Source organism: Nylanderia fulva, unplaced genomic scaffold (genome assembly GCF_048542155.1).
Source record: "Nylanderia fulva isolate GAGA-0341 unplaced genomic scaffold, ASM4854215v1 Scaffold7, whole genome shotgun sequence".
NCBI classification, from domain to species: domain Eukaryota; kingdom Metazoa; phylum Arthropoda; class Insecta; order Hymenoptera; family Formicidae; genus Nylanderia; species Nylanderia fulva.
Window position 1 is genome coordinate 3,575,236 of NW_028190807.1, and position 13,249 is coordinate 3,588,484.

At 39.8% G+C, this 13,249-nt stretch overlaps 1 protein-coding gene across 2 annotated transcripts in view; it reads right to left on the minus strand.

The window, feature by feature from the left end:
- Positions 1 to 13,249, minus strand: part of kek5 (leucine-rich repeat, immunoglobulin-like domain-containing kekkon 5 protein) — a 213,406-nt gene that overhangs the window by 122,720 nt on the left and 77,437 nt on the right. Inside the window, exon 3 of one of the 2 annotated variants that reach the window (XM_029316134.2) lies at positions 1,418 to 1,470. The exons of the other annotated variant lie outside the window; for it this stretch is intronic. The gene's annotated coding sequence lies outside the window, so the exon portion shown is untranslated. The remainder of the gene's footprint in view (positions 1 to 1,417; positions 1,471 to 13,249) is intronic. 2 annotated transcript variants of the gene reach the window in all.

The window sequence follows — 13,249 nt, forward strand, 5'->3', positions numbered from 1 at the left end:
GCCGAGATCATCTCGTTCTCGTTCTCGTGCCTCCGGACGGTTTGATTAATTGATAGAATCGATTCTGTGCGGTCCACCGAGTTTATGCGAGTGTAAGCTCATTTCGAGTACATTGTCAAGCTGTATTGTCAACTTGACTTGAGCCGGAATAGAAAAGCATTAAGTATGTATGACGCTTGAAAGCGGACATAAAATCAGGGTAAATCTTTGCGTAGTGACCACAAATTTAGCTACGCGAAATAAATTTGCGCAAAAGGGTCATGCGCGAAATACGTGAGAGATACATATATGTCGCAAGTCAAATTGCGAATTGTTTTTTTTCGCTGTACATATAAATATTGTTAATTAAAAGCGCCAGGGGATGACGTGAAATATAAGCTTGTTCGGTACTTTTTACATCGCCACTGCGCGGTGATGTCACGGGACAGTAGAAAACACAGTAGACTTCCCTGAAAAGCGAATGGTGCACGTACGGAACATCAAGCTAGGAATGTTGCGTTAGACACGTTCGAATGATGCACGTACAATGGGGTACAGTTGTGGTACATGTTGAGCTGTCAGTAACAAAGTAGACCAACTGAGAGTAAACAGACGCGAGCTGTAGATTGCAAAACTATATATACATACACACACACACACACTTTGAAATGCCATCGCGCGATTAGAGCAGCGTTGATTTAAGCGACGTTTTGAATTTGAACGTTTAACTTTATAAACTGGCAAAGGGATAACGAGAAACAACTCTGGATAACTTGACTGAATATCGTTTTCGCATTTGCCTTAAACATTATGGTCCGTAATACACTCAGCGCGAAACTATACGCTACCGGTCTTATAAATATTCTCTCGCTATCGTTTTCAGAAACTTTTCCCTGTGCTTCGTTTTCGAGATGAAGCTCTTAGTTCGTGAATCGCGGCGAGAAAAGTGAAAATAGGTAGCGAGTCTGTAAAATCCGATCGTAGAGAAAGCCAATATCCTAACCAAGATCGATACCAACCATATAAATATTGTTCGGTACTCCAATTGACGGCACATCTCTAGTTTGTCACTGAAAGCCAATATTTATTTCACTGGACCGAGAAACGAGAGAGAGAGAGAGAGAGAGAGAGAGAGAGAGAGAGAGAGCTTGCGCAAAAGACATGTATATTACATCTCTTTGCAAAAAAAGAATTTGTTAAATAAATATGTAGCCATCAATATCAAGCCGCGCAAGTATCGGTTCGCACAGAAACATTTTCGATTAAAGTATCTTTAGCACCAAATGGTTCGATATGGAAGCTTGCAATTTCCATCGCATAAATAAATCGAAGCTTGTTGCAACGTCAATATACCGAGAGAGGGTTTCAACTCGTTCTTTCGATTGTAAAAAAAAAGCGCGACTTTACAACGGTTTAAAGTATATAATATGTATCTTACTTTTTACGTTCGTGCTTGGCAGGAAACTTCCGGAAAAGCTCGCAGCAATATCTCTGAAAGCAAAAAAGTGTATATCATATACATATATGTATATGTATGTATTTATGTAAAAATACATGTAATCGCATGTGTGTACATAAATATATTTTCATATATGCGTATTTGGTTATCATGGCTTATATAAATGTACTTATGTATTATGAATTTATACAGAGATACGATGACGCGTATCGATTCGTGCGCTATAATGCACATCAGATACTCTTTACATGGATTAACGTACAGGATGCGTAGCGTGTTCATTACAAGCGAATCTATGAACATTACCTCCGCGCTGGTAGCGCATTAATGCGAGATAATACTGATTTATGTGGAGCCTTACGGTCGAGTTTAGGTCCGTTGTGTCACATGTACTTCCATACAATGTGAATTTCGGTCAGGATATCGATCAAACGTATGCACCAACGGTTCTATCGCGATTTTATGTCATGTTCCATTATCTTATGATGCTTGAAATACAGATAATGTGACAAATGTTATCCCGTCTTTTATTTTTATTTCAACAGTTTTCATTTTCTCACACCTTGTTTTCATAAATTAAGATGATGAAGATAAAGAGGAAAAAAACAATTATCCTTACAATTAGTTGCAACATTTTATATTAATTTTATGTTACACGGTCATCGAGGATTGCATCTTACGGTTGAACAGTTTCGAGACTTTCCGATGGAATTTGTCCGTGACGTAATCGCGATCGCAAGGTCGGAAAATTGATACGAAGGTTCGCAGAAAAGAAACGCGCCGTAGCAAAGATGGAGATTGGCAGTTCGCCAGGGCGCAGCTCCATGGAGAAGAAAAGAGCCGTGCATCATTGATGACTTTGATGGTTCTGAGATGCACCGTACCGCCTCTCCATTCCTCACAATGCAAGATGCATCGTTGGTTTCGCGAGTTAGCGAAGTATACATCGCGGATGCATCGCGGAATGAGAAGACGGAAATCGGAAACGGAAAATCCCGTAATTCGATTATCGTATATATACATGTATGTGTATCTAGTAAAGTATGTACCGCGACGCATATAAAGCACTATGTTCATGCCGTCGAAATAAATCGCGGCGAATTCATAACGGAAACAAATTCGACCGAACCCGACGTTATACGCGCCGTGTTATTGCCGTGTGCTCGCGTCCGGTCAAAATCGAGCGCGCGAGCAAAGCACCGTGGACAATATTCGAAAAGCGCACTTCATCCGTGCCAATTTTCGTGCTCGTTAATCGCGAGTTACGTCCCTCATCCGATTATGATTCGATACCCGTCGTTGCAATTCCCGTTGCCGTGTCGACTGTAATATCGTGGGGCACATATCAAAAATTTGCTGTAGCGTATTCAGCGTTGTGACGTGTCCGAGCCAACCTTTCGCTTCTCTGATTTGTTCAACTTTGCGAGATCTTGACTAACCCGCATGCATCAAAGTTATTTGAAAAACAAAAAAAAAACAGAGAAAAAAAAGAAATAAATGTAGAAATAATGAAAAGCAATCGGTCGGATAAGTGCGCCAGATAATATGCATTCTGTATTGATGTATGAGAGAGAGAGAGAGAGAGGGAGAGAAAGAGCGGGAAATAATGCAAAGTGTGCAACTGGCAAACGAGAGATACGGTGCGAGTAAGTGTCCGAGCCAACCTTTCGCTTCTCTGATTTGTTCAACTTTGCGAGATCTTGACCGACCCGCATGCATCAAAGTTATTTGAAAAACAAAAAAAACAGAGAAAAAAAAGAAATAAATGTAAAAATAATGAAAAGCAATCGGTCGGATAAGTGCGCCAGATAATATGCATTCTGTATTGATGTATGAGAGAGAGAGAGGGAGAGAAAGAGCGGGAAATAATGCAAAGTGTGCAACTGGCAAACGAGAGATACGGTGCGAGTTAGCTGTCAGCGCAGCTGTGACTAGTTCCATCGTCGAGCAAATCGGTCCTCCCTGCTTCTATAATAACAGGAGACGAAGAAACAGTGGAGCACAGGGTCCATGTGATGCGACGTCCTCTGAAATTAAACGTAACGATTCATGCAGTAAAAGCGCAAGAGCACCGTACCATTATATGCTGAAATTAATTCACGTCGAAGACCAGTACGTAACATTGAGAGAAAATTGGAAAAGGAACTAAAACTATAAATCATAGTATATATAGAGTGACCCTCTTGCGATAGCAAACACCGATGTAATTAAATGAACCTCGTTTGTCTTAGAATAGAATCAGCTTTCATTCTGATTAGAAATCGAGATATTTTTGTAAATTTTATTATTTGGAAAACAGCATTCTCTCTTCGTAATTATTTAAAACCGTTACCTTTTATTCTAGTTTCGATAAACACATACAAATTACACGCTTAAAACTTTAATGTGACTTTTTCAACACTTACCATTTCCAATTTTACTCTTCGCTGTATACGTGTACGTTCGATTTTGCTTTTGGCACACACATGTGCACATATACATAAAGATTTCATTTCTCGTAATTAATACATATAATAAAGATTTCATTTCTCGTAATTAATAATATCGAAGAAAAATCTCAATTTTTATTAAAATTCTCTTTATAGTAAAAGTTAATTATATGAAAATCCATATACTCTCTCGATATATATAGCTAATGTACAGATATATGTAAAGAGATGTATTGAAAATATTATTATGTATTAAGTCGAAGAGGAATGAACCGTGTCGTTTGAATTTTATGTTATCGAAAAATACGGTAAATTAATTCGCAATATTAACGGAAGCACAATGTGCATTATAGTCGTAGGAAATAATTTATGACGTACTTTATCCCCCGACTCGCTATTGAAAGCATTCGTCGCCATTGCGGTAATCGTTAAAGGAACTTCGCCAGTCGCGGGAATCGACTATTAAGAAAACTCGATATTCAAATCGATCGCCACGCCATGGCCGTAAACTACTGTCAGTCTCATAAATTCGGGAGAGATGCAAATTACGTGGAAACATTAAGGCATCCGTGTGACAAGTAATAGCACGGCATTCGTTATCATCGTAAAGTATTCTTCTGCGCGAACAAGTTTTTGCATTATCGTTACAAAATGTTAACGCGCGTGATCCAAAAGTCACGTTTGCCACGTGTATTTACTTTCGCAAACTCCATCATGGCTCCATATGCACGGACACATATTGCCGAAAGCTACCATGCGAACTTTTTTCGCGCGCGACTCCGGCAAGAAGAGTTTAATTTCCGTTTTTAACATTTTTATCTCAGAGTAGGAAATATAAATGTACAACTAACGAAGTGCGAACAACAGGGTATTATAGCTGCGCGGATGTAATCAAGAAGCTTTGCTCCCTCTCTCTCTTTCTCTCTCTCCTTCTATTCGTCATTTCAAAGAATTTTCAATTCCAGAGGAATCCTATTTTATCGTAGCGTAGTAATTAGGACAGAGATTATTACAACTGTGGCGTGTACAATAATGCGACGTCTCGGCCCTCCGACAGCAAATTACGAAACTCCGAACTCTGCAAGTAAACTCTGGTCGGTCCGATACGGAGGAAGATCCCTAGCACCAGGACCGAGTTTACTTTGGCGTTCCAAAGTACCACAACTCTCGCAATCCGCCTACGAAATAGCATATTATAATAACTTATCGTTAATTTCGGCCCGCTTCTCCCCGCCTAACTTTCATAACGGAAAAGCGCTCGTTATAGCGAGGTAACATTAAGTAGTTGGATCGATTTTCCGTATCGATACAAGACAGACGCGTTACGTTAAGTTGATACTAAGAAAATTAACGTAACTTCTTTATAGTTGCACCTTATGTAATACATGTAGGTACTTACGTATATAATATATTTCAATAACGACGAAATATTTTCTTCTCGTTAAAAACTTTTGCCGAAATGTGTGCATTGTCTTTTCTTGATTTATTGTCTAAATCAAATGCAGATTCGAAAGATGATTCTACAAATTGCCTTCATCTAATCCTCTGTACTATATATTGCTGATGAACTTAACAAAATTATCAGACGCGCTGTTTTGCAGAGCGGAAATTTGGCATAAGCGCGCAACTCTCTCGACGCAACAATTATTCAATGTGTCGTGATGCGGCAACGAGTATAATGATATATACACGTACTTATCGTAAGTCGCATTATTTCGAAGCCCTAAGATAAAATCCCCCCAGGGATAAAAGAAGCAGAATAATACGACCTTTCCTCCTTCTCCTTACATGTACGTTCTATCGAAGATGCATTACTCACGGCACATTAATCCCGAGGAACCGAAGCCGCGCCTCTTTTTGCGCCAAAGTTTTATGACGAGTAAATCGCGCTGCGCCTAGAAATTGCACCCACTCTTGTCGCATATAAACGTAAATCGTTGTCGCATTTTGGCGAGACATATTGCCCGACTCGTTGGGTCCATCGATAACTGTAACTCTCGCATGGAGCAGAATTACATGCATCCCGATGCATCGTTTAACGCAGGGTGCTGATGTTTACGATACCGTAAATCGACGTGCATGTTACACGTGTGCTAGTGCTAGTGCACTAATCGCTTCAAACGAACGTTTCTGTGAATCGATTACTCTTCAAGTCTGATACAACTTCTAATTTAAATAATCTATATGATTCCTGCTTTTCATCTTTCCCCAATAAATTAAATTACATATAGCTATATCTGTTAGTTTTTATTAATTAGCGCAATAATGAATCGATACGAGTTAAGGAAATTTTCATGGTAAATTGAAAATTTAATATTATCGTCAAATTTAATAGTAAATTGAGAGTATAACAATTGTATATTGGGAGAAATTGAATAATTTATCAGCAATCCAATACATTACACAGCCAGATTTTGCGGAAACGAATGATGCAATTAAAGAAAAATAGGACAAAAAATTTTATTTGATTTAAAAAATCATTACCGTATATTTCAGGATTTTAAAAAATTTATTTAAAATAATAGATTTTTAAAAATTTATTTAAAAGAAAAAGAGATTTTTTGTAACAATAAAATATATGGAGTATTTGAAATATTTCAATATAGTAAAAATATAGTAGATATTCAAAGTGTATAAAACGAAACAATATATGCGTGTACAGTGAGAAAATTCTTGAGATTATTGCATTTTACAGGGATTCAAAGGATTCTGCTTACAAAGGGATAAAGCGAATCTGTAATGCTATCTGCGATATCAGACGCGACAACGTATTCATCGCTCAATATACTTCATGTCGCTTTTCATACATGCACTAAGTATGATACATAAACGCAAATCTATATCATATAGGCAGGAATTTCAAACCAATCTCTATCTACGCAAATGCTGAATTTCTGTCGAATTTACTTCATCTAGGGAGAAGGATTTTGTGCCGCTCGACAACAAATAGTAGCCTATTTCAGATGCGGAAACTCGTTTAATGATTTCGCGCCATAGTTTCGTAACCACATTGTCCAATCATCGAATAGCTTTGAATTGGCCGATAACAGGTAGGCTTGTGGAGCATGCAAATGCAGTGCAAAAGCATTCGATAATTCGATATCCAAAAAAACTTAAAAAAAGTTGAAATTCTTCTGTATATGTGTGTGTGCATTCTTTCAGGTTTTGATTAATATTTTTGAACTTAATCAAATGTAATAAAAAAAACGAAATAGCATTTAACAATATACGCTATGTGACTCAGCAATGCTTTAATAATAAAAATTCGTTTATAAGAAAAATGTATCAATCTGATAAAATAATATTACACATATATGTATAATATAATATTAATATATGAAATAAAAAATTTTAAATAAAAAAGTTACAAGAGAAATTAAAAAAAATATATATATTAACGTATTATATATATCATGTATATGCGTATAAATCATAAAGAAAAAATTCGGAAATAAAGACGCAAAAACATTTTAAAAAGATATGCCTTTTAGACAATTTATGTAAAAAAAAAGTATAATTTTGCGCAAGTTTATATGAACCGGATATAAATTCTTAAGAGAATCAGCTCGATTAAGAATAAATTCTGACACGGCAGATCGTCGTCCCGCCACCGTCTCTGCGCTCCATAAACATGGGATCGCTCGATTTTAAATGAAGCACTCAGCCGGGATTTCCTCGATCGCGGTAATGGTCCTCCCACTTTACTCTTCTTCCACCAAATTTAACGCAAACCCCATTGTCCCTTCGGCCGCATCGTAAAATGCTAATTTGTGGCAACCGGCGCTTGAATGGATGGGGACAGACAGACATGGGGAAAAGAGGAAGACGAAAAGTGGGCGAACAAGTGACAATCGTTAGAATCGCAATCGAGGAAATTCTCGAAAAGGCTATCGATCCCCTCGTTTTCCATCCCCGTGCGTGTATGTACATACGAACGTATGTACAAATCACGTTGTTCGTGTGAACACACATGCGAAGTGCTCTCGTGCGACCGCCATCATCGTCGGTCGAGACTGCACTACGTTCGAAACAACATTGCGGATTGACATTAGATATCAGTGAGGTCGGTCACGCACGAACAAGGTGTCTACCTACGGTATCGCCAGCGGCGAGTAAATTTTAATTGAGCCACGGACCTCTCATTTTGTCTCGTAGTTTGTGTTGCGTGTGCACCCGGGGTTTCTAAATGTGCTTATTTTCGGAGAAATAGTCAGCCATATCATAAAGGAAATGAGCTCGCTCACATTCAAACCTGAAATAAACTCAGATATCTTTATCTGAGCACGGTCGTAATCACAATCTAATGTGATAAATGATAAAAGTTATGTACTTATTGATATCGCGTATCGGATTTCATATCGCTTGCTATATTTAAAAAGATCCGTTTCCGTGACAGAATAAAACCTATTTAAAGCTGAATAGAAAATAAATTCCTGGAAAGAAAAAGAAATGTTATATAAAATAATTAATCGATAGTCGCATACAAGTATTTATCTTCCTATTTCTAGTATAAAATAATTATCCCCAAACACGTTAAGAAAGCTCTTATTAATAGAAATACAATATTGATGAAAATACAGCTCTACTAACTCTCCGTACGATACCGCGACTAATTGCATTTACACGACGTCCAATATAGCGGCGACGACACCTATCATTTTTATCTAATTACCGAGTTATTAACTTACCGCGTTCCCTTGAGAGAGAAAAGCTTGCTCCACGAGGTGGAGCGAGAATAGCGGCGAAAAACGCAACACGACCAACGAGTGGCACTACAATGATTTTCCGTCGAGGCCTGGGTGCCCAATAAAAGAGTTTATCGAGGTATCGCTAGGGAAGATAAAATTGAAACCCCAGATCCTCCTCCCGACCGTACCACCAAAATGGCCGTTCAATATCGGCAGTCTACTCTACTTACTTGGCGTAGTCGGAAGCTGCGCAGAAGAGAGCGATATATATATATAGAGAGAGAGAGAGAGAGTGAGGTGCACCATATTTTACAGCAATCAAAAGTTCGGCCATGGAATCCTCCCGATCGTAAACAGCGTAATGACGCTCAAGCCAAAATTTATCGCAGATTAGTTTCGTACCTGTTCGTTTTACGTGTGCGGCATACAGTGTAAGAATATATAGAAGACGCGAATACAGAGAATCATTCTACTTTTATTCGATCCAGAATTCGAGTCTTGAAAAATTTCCAGAACGTATCGGGAAAATCGTTTTGCGTTATAAAATGGTACTTTCATATGACGTTTGACGCACGTGTCGAGGATCGGCCGATCGATTTCACTTTTCGAGAAAGACCTGATAAAGCGCGCCACGAACGTAGTAGACTTTTCACGCTAATAAAGTAATAACAATCCAACGCTTTTTACTCGGCCGTTTCCTCGGACTCGAATGACCTTTCAACTTTCATGAAAGGTATACGAGCGCTTGACAGTTTGCGAGACCCGGATGCGGAACGGCCGGAATGTTTTAGAGGGCAGTGAAAATTCTGTCTAGGTTCTGCGTGGGTAATTAGCGACGAAAAGTTGCCGCTAACACGGTGTTATATCCTCGCGTTAAATTACGACGTGGAAGACGTCGTAGTAATTCATATCGAAAAATATAGTGCGCCGTATTGCGTATGGGATCCCCCGTGGTGGGTTCGTGTTGCGCGCCGCGTGTCTCGTAAATATTCATTTAATCTGATCTAATCTGTACGAACATATTCCGCGCCTTGCGTAATTGCCGGCGAAATTGCAAATCGATATCTAAATAGCCGGGCCCCTTTGTAATGGCAAGCATTGCGCGACGTATATCTTCGTACATCGAGATAACGGGAGAGGTTGAATCGTTGGGGGAAGAGAGGAAAACGTCGACGAAACAGAGTTGGCGGGCTAGAAAGGAGGAGAAGAGATGTGTTATTCCAAACCGATCGTGCGATATATATCTGACATTTGGGAATATTCATTAAATCAAACATCGGATATTATCGATTCACATCGCTCCGTCAATTAGCCATCTTATAGAGCGGAATGCACGGAATCGACAACCAGATTCAGTTACCTATATTAATCCATTGACCGGCAAGTGACATATTGATATTCCTGGCGTGCGTGAATAATTCGTGCGTTTACCAACATAAGTGTCGATCTGTCCTGAACATATATATGTATATATATACGACAAACGACGTAATGAGCGCGGAATCAAATTAAAACGCGATGACGCTTCATCCTAGCTCACCCTCATTATCTATTCGCGTCGCGTAACTCTGCTGCACGCGCGCGAGGCGACCGTCGTCAAAGCGCGTGATAATAATGAATCATCCGTGAAATTATTTTGCCCTTTAAATACGATTAATAGCTCGTGTATGCAAATTTCTACACTACATTGGAGAGATGCCGTGGGGGGTTAAATTGACTTCGCTTAATCGTGTAAAATCTATTACAGAGTAAGTTAAGTTAAATCGACTCGACAAATTGAGCGAAATCCACTTAACCGATGGTCTTCGTAAGATTTTTGTTTCATTTTGCTCAAAGATACGTGATATGCACAAATATATATACACGCGTTTCGAATAAATAACTCATCTCGCGAAAGCGGTGGATTCATCTTCTTCTCCGACTGATGACAGATCTGTAGAAAATGTAAGCAAATACATGCAACATTGCGTATAAGACGGGAGAAGATATACGTTTCGTGGGAAAGCGCGATACGTGATCCAGAGAGTGATGAGGGCTCCGGCTTGTTGCGCAAGTGAGGGAGAGAGGGAAAATTGGCCCAAATCCACGAATTTCAAACGGGTCGGTGCCCGAGAGTCGCCCGTGAGCGTGGCAGATCCCTCTCATGGTGGTCCGTTCTCATGTGTGGAATACCGAGTGTGCCGACCAGGCCAGAGGAGTCTTCTCTCCCTCTCTCTCTCTCTCTCTCTCTCCGTGTGGAAGAGGAAGAGCAAAGGAAATTGCGGTAGAGACGGAAACCAAAGCAGTGCTCTGAAATTCGCGCAATACCACGCCCCAGCAACGCATCTAATAACAATACTCACATCGGAAACCGTGCGCTTCCATGATGTGTAGTAGACAGTCGGTGAGAGATATATATGTACGCTTTAATACGGCGCTCATTGTCTCTCGTCTTTCGTCTCTCGCTTTCTGTTTCGGCACGGACCAAGTAAATGGCAAGTATATGGAGCACATCGTGTCTGAGGTGTCTTGAATTAAATATATGCACGAGGGGTCGAAGTGTTACTTTTACGCCATTCAGAAACAAAGCGCGTAATATTATGCAGACGGCTTCGGATTGCACAACGCTTTTCTTGGTGCTGCCGACGTTTTGTTCGAGGGCTCAGTCACGCGATACTTTTAACATTTGCCTGAGAGGATAGTATAGCGTTGAAATTCTGTCTCTCTCTCTCTTTCTCTCACGGGGAATCCGAAATCGACGGTAGAGATATTCCGATTTCGGCAATCGGAGATTCGGGGGAATCGCCCGATGCAATTCGTATGAATGGTCGATAATGCGTCCGAATATAACCGTGGTAACGCGTTTACGTTGCACAAGATAGGTAAACAGAAAATCGCCAATGATATATCTGTTTAAACTATCGTACATGCTGAGTACGCACCCGCTTCCGAATAATCCCGAAGGGTGCTTCAAAAACAGTGCGCCAAAATATCGTATACGCCTGGAAGCAATATTTTTTTATTTTTACCGATAACTGTTCGATAACAAGACCGTATACACATACCGTGCGGAATTTTTCCAGCTTAAAAATTTCCGAGCAGTACAAGCTCGCGAAGAATATATAATGCTGAGTGATCGATTAACGGGGAAGTTTTGCATGTACTTCATCTACAATAAGTACAAATTTGTAAAGTAATTGATTTAAAGAACCGTTTTAATTTTGACGCGCGAATCCTTATCATTTAAACGAAAAAAAGCTTCACACGTATCGGAGAACCAACGAATTATCGTGGAAAGAATTGTTATTTCGATTTTAATTTTATGCGCGGCAAAGTGAATTATGATTTCAAGGTACTTCTACACGTATAAATTATTCGATATCATTAAACATACGCACACGCACAGACGTACATATATACATGTATTGTAGAGCTTCCGTGCATCGGATACGGTAAACTCTGTTCGCAATCTCCCGATAAATTGTTTTAAGTGGATTACCAACGGCTCTCGGAGAACTTTGCGACGATATTAACGACGGCAGAGGCAGCGAGAATCACGATAAATCACACAATTGTACGACAGAGCCCACTTTAATAAGAAATACAACGCGAGAAATACCGTTTCGGCATCGGTCGACGAAGTTCCGATCGAAGAGCCGTTTTTGTCATCCGATGTGGATATTCGAATATAATGACATTGTGTCATAAAATCTAAAGAGAGAGAGAGAGAGAGAGAGAGAGAGAGAGAGAGAGAGGAGAGAGAGAGAGAGAGAGAGAGAGAGAGAGAGAGAGAGAGAGAGAGAGAGAGAGAGAGAGAGAGAGAGAGAGAAATGTGTCGAGTATATCAAGAGTACAGGTATATACGTAGTTTAATTTATTACGCCATAATTTTCGCATCGCAACTATAAATGCCTTCGGGATATTATTATTACGAAATTCCCAATGTGAGATCATAACGTCGCTTCGTTATTATTACGGATCCGGTTGGACTATACGTGTATTATTGAACACCGTACACGAGAGTGAGAGAAGAAAGAGAGAGAGAGAGAGAGAGAATGCGAGAACATCGAGATGGTAATGCGAGACTTTATATGTTCTCATGAATGTGAACTCGGGTTGGACTCGACTCTACGGAATATGCAAGGATGGTAGGGCGCGCAATAAGTTCTCGCTGCAGAATCGTATCGAACGTAGGTCCATTTATCAGTGACCGACTTGATCGTAGAGCGCAAACAGATGGTGTTCCGTTTTCAATACAGTGTGCTCAAGCTCGAAGGTCGACTGCACCTAAACCGGACGGTATGGCGGACATGCGTGATCGCGTGTATTTGCCCGATTACACCACGTGTCACGTTTTCGAACATATAACAGACAAATGGATATATCGCCGCGGGCACGAGAGAGAACGCGCGCGTGGTGAACCGCCCTCTCGATAGAAATCTCGTAGTCTTTATTACGAAGAGAGAGAGAGAGAGAGAGAGAGAGAAACTAACTCGCTCTGCGAATAAGAATTTCTTCATGGAAACGAGCCCTCTTAGAATTCGAAATGACTGCGCACGTCTTCGATAACGTATCGTATATCGAAATAGACCGTAGAATTATATTATATTTTACTAGAGTATTCTATATATAAATATTTCAACATTTATGCATTTTTCGACATTTATGCATGTTGTAAAGCTTAAAATAGTCCGAGTTACACAATAGCGGTATGT